The 4,496-nt window shown below is 36.4% G+C and overlaps 1 protein-coding gene across 1 annotated transcript in view; it reads right to left on the bottom strand.

Annotated features, from left to right (window-relative positions):
- Positions 1-4,496, bottom strand: part of LOC107680773 (kinesin-like protein KIF13B) — a 46,212-nt gene that overhangs the window by 30,406 nt on the left and 11,310 nt on the right. The window lies entirely within an intron of this gene.

Raw genomic sequence — 4,496 nt, 5'->3', positions numbered from 1 at the left:
ACGCCTGTGCCTGTTTTCCCTACAGGAGACTGAGGCATGTGGTTATTATTACCCAAAAAATGCCTCAGTGACAGGTGAGACCAATCGCTGAGAGACACTGAAGCTAGAACTGGGATCAGCGCTGCGGTGCTCTTAATCACACAAGTTCTCTCATGATGTCACCGAGTAGCCTCGCGAGTAATCCTGTACGTTGCTTTATGACATTGTTTTTGTCGGAGTGAGTCGGAGGCTTCGATATATGAGGCAGCACAGACTGAGCAGAGTCCTCAGCTGCTGGGGAAGACACAAACTCTCACTTTCTTTAACAATTGCACACACAAAAACATTCATTTAGAAAGTGACGGTTTGGCAGCGTGCAGCAAAGTCTCTGAGCTCACATAAGACCCTTCCCCCAAACCAGGAAAAATCTTGCAGTTAGGGCTGGACGAGCGTTAACAAAATTATATCCACATATAAATTCAGAAACCATTTTAAAGCAACAAGTTAAATACAGAAAAAAATACTGCAAAAAATGCATGCTTTTTACAAAAAGAATACTAAGAAAAACAATATAACAACCAATTCAAAAGTTGTGGGGGGGGGGGGGTTTAAATACATTTTTTTAATTAATTTAAATGTAATTAATTAAAATAAAAGTTATTTTAAACTGTGATAATATTTATAATATTTATATTTTTGATTAAATACATTTTTATTAAATATATTTTTATTTTATTGATTAAATGATTTTTGATTAAATAAATGCAGCCTTGGTAGCATAAGCGACCTTCAAGAACTAATCATTGAATCACAAATAAATTATTTTCAACCAGATTACTAAATCCCGCCAGTGCAAAGAACTGGTTCACAAAAATGAATTTTATCTGAATTTTTGCTACTGACACTAATTAAATATCTTATACTACTTTAATGTTCACAAGCTGTAATATAGAGAGGTAAACTAGTCTTTTGGGAATTTAATTGCAAAAATAAAAAAAACACTTTAATATTAATGCAATTTTTATGATCTAGGTTAACTCCATAGTTGCAAACAAAATATCAAACATAAAAAAAACTGATATATTATCATCCAGCCCTACCCCCAGTTACTGCATATAAATCACTTTAGCTCACTGAAAGCATGAAGTAATGATACGTCAAATGAATGAATGAATAATTAAATGTTTACCACCCTTTCAAAAACACGCTGTGGCAAAGTTTTGGCAAACACTGCCACAAAGGTCATTGGTTTGTAAAAAAAATTAGACTTTGTTCGCCACACATTTACTACATAATAACAGCAAGTTCATCACAAATGGTTGCTACTTTTAATAGTTTCACTTTTATTATCCAAGGAACTGGATAATAAGGGGAGGAGGCTGCTATGAAAGACTGAGTCAACAGTGTCGTCCCTTCCCCCGCTCGCTGTATCACTCCATTGGCGCTGCAAACAATGAGGAAATCACCACTCTGGCTTGGTGCTATAACAGTATACAAATGAAACCGAGACCAAAGCACCACAGGCGGGAAAAAAAAACACATTGACCCCACTGGAGGGAAAACCCTCCATTTACAGACTTAAAAGTGGTGGTTGATTTGAGTCTACAGTCTAGCATACAAGCCACTGGCCTCAATCTGTCTTTGAACTGTCTCAAACACACATTTAATTCCACCGCATTCAATCAGGCTTTCATGCAAACTCAGGGTGCATTCCAGAAACATGCTTGAGATTCCATTTTGAGCTAGTTAATGGATTCACTCATTGCCTCAGTCTCTCCTAATATTCCTAATAGGCTTGAATGCTTCAGGAAAGCATTTCCAACAGAGAACCGTTTAAATCTCTTTCTTGAGAGTGTATTGACCACTCCGGAGGCAAAGTGTCGACTCGAGGCCAGGACTGTAAATCCCTATGTCTTTGTCTGCATTCTTGCAGGGGCTCAAGTCTGAGAACAAGGTGGAGGAAGGAATGAACCTTGATTATGGTCCACTGCAGCTTTCTCATGGGTTAGTGACGTACGCTACAGTGACAGCTGTCAGTGCGGGTATGCCAGAGACTGAGGGTCTAACACTGTCTAACACTTCATGGTTGGCGTTTGCATGATGGAATAGTCAAGAAAGCCAAACTGACCATGCACACGGATGCACATGAACTATCCTTCAGCTTTTGGGCTCTGAGGTCATTTTAAAAAAATGTGATTCCGCTTCGGTTGCTTGCAAATACGCAGCCCGTGACTTGGAAAGATGACGTTCTGTACTCTTGACCTAAATTATGATCCACTAGATATGTCCTAATGAATGTATGCACATTGACATACGTGGATTCATGCTTGAACTTAATGCTCGAGTAGGCTGAGGGCAACACAATGCACTCTAGGGCACGACTTCCACATGACGCAGAGATGATTGTTCTCCAACTATGACTGAATGTTCTGGTAATTAAAAGCAATAGTGTAACGAAAAGTGCAATGTGCACAATTAAACTCATCAGTGGTGCTCATGAATTTTGTGATGCTCCTCCAGTCATCTTAACTGATTTGCTGAAATGCAGAGGTTGTAAGTAGGCATTAGCCATTGTAAGATTATGATATAGATGAGCGAATGGTTCTGCTGGGTATTAAAGGGGTCATGAATTAGAAAATCAAAATGTTCTTGATATTTACACATATAAGAGGTTACACACAATGTGTAGCTAGTGTTTTACTGTTGTTGCCCCGCGTTAACAGTAAACAGTAAAAGTATATATAGATAATTGGATACAATGTTTCAGTTTCTTCTGCCTTGGGATTTGATTCAGGCTCAAACATACAATAATACAGCTCTATCACAGCGCTTGCCATCCTGAGTATCATTCAAAACACACAACATTCTGTAAATGCGAGTGAGCAATACGGTGCAATGAAGTTTGCCAGTCAAAGCAGTGGGTGTTTACTTGTGTATCTGCAAGGGTATGTTTCACAAAGTGTGAATGTTATCCTTTTTTAAATATTGGACCTTTTTTGGTGCAAAGCACTTTGCACATTTTATAAACTAACTTTGAGAAACATAATATAAAAATCTGAAACTGCATTTCATGACCCCTTTAAAGACATTGGGTCTCATTCACTCAGCGTACTTACACACTGATTTGTTCGTGAAATCTGTGTACCGACATTCATAAAAAACGTCATATAAATTGAAAGAGTAGTTAGTTGCGTTATAGTTGGAGCTGCAAGGGTACAATGAATAAAGCAGATACAGTTGTCTAGGTCTGCAAGCTGTTTATTGTGTCTGAACTAGTTTTGAGAACTGCACACTTGGCATTGCTTGAGGACTTTGCTCTGCGTCTCTCAGGTGAGAGTGTGTCTTTAGAGAGCGTCATATGAGAGTGATGAAAGAACGTGAAGGAAAGGTTGTGTGGAAAGCCCTTATATGGAGACGGTTTGGGAGTATTTTATGCAAATGCCTAACCTCGGGCACAAGGTCGCTCATTTAGAATACTCAAAAAGCATTAACATTAGAACAAGGTTAAAAAATTCATATGCGCCCACACATGTTATGAATTAGGCAGAAAGTTTTCATGAGAAGTTTGAATGCGTGTATAAATATGAATAATCTATCATTACTGAATCCGACCCATTGTTTTATATAAATATAAAGTTTGATAACCTTTCTGATCCTATGAGAATAGCAGAGTCCACACTACAACTATAACTGTAATGACAGAACAATATCATTGGAATCACTTTCAGAAAACATTTTTTCCAGGTGATGAAAAATAAAAACATTGACAGCCAATCAGAATCCATCCTGCTTTAAAGAGTTTGAGCATTTAAAGTGGCAGACGTCATAACTGCAGCGCGCACTTATAATAATCAGAACGTTATTGTCTGTTTGTGTGGCCACTAATATATAATCATATTATATATTATACAACCCTCTTTATAATTGTTACACTATTGTAAAAAAAGAAAAATATATATATTCTTAACACATACTTTTTCCAGTTTTCCTGTTAAAATATCTAAATATCATTGAAACAAGATGAATTTACTTGAGAAGCAACTGCATAAGATAATAATCCAAAACAGAATATTGTCAATTTGTCTTATCTTTTTTCACTTGTTTGCAGTATTGTTTTAAATACAAAACACACACACATTTATACTTACAAGACTAAATCAATGAAAATTAGATTTAATTTATGCAGTGTTTCTAAAAAGTAAATTTATCTTGTTTCAAGATTTTTAAATATATTTACTGGGGGGAAAAAAAACTCATTAAGAAGTCATTTTTACATCCCTAATTGTAAGATATGAGGATCTAACGTAAGATGGCCAAGAGTCTATGACTTAATGAATAAAAAAAAAAATCATAAAACATTTTATAGCACTGTTCAACGTCCTCTTATGACATTATATACATGTACATGCCTATTACAGCATATATACATGCCTATTACAGTTACAACAATCATGACATTTAAAGGGGTCATATGACGCGATTTCAATTTTTCCTTTCTCTTTGGAGTGTTACAAGCT

Source organism: Sinocyclocheilus anshuiensis, unplaced genomic scaffold, assembly GCF_001515605.1.
Source record: "Sinocyclocheilus anshuiensis isolate Anshui unplaced genomic scaffold, SAMN03320099.WGS_v1.1 scaffold869, whole genome shotgun sequence".
NCBI lineage: Eukaryota > Metazoa > Chordata > Actinopteri > Cypriniformes > Cyprinidae > Sinocyclocheilus > Sinocyclocheilus anshuiensis.
Note: the sequence above shows the minus strand (reverse complement) of the source record. Positions and strands in the feature narration are given on the sequence as shown.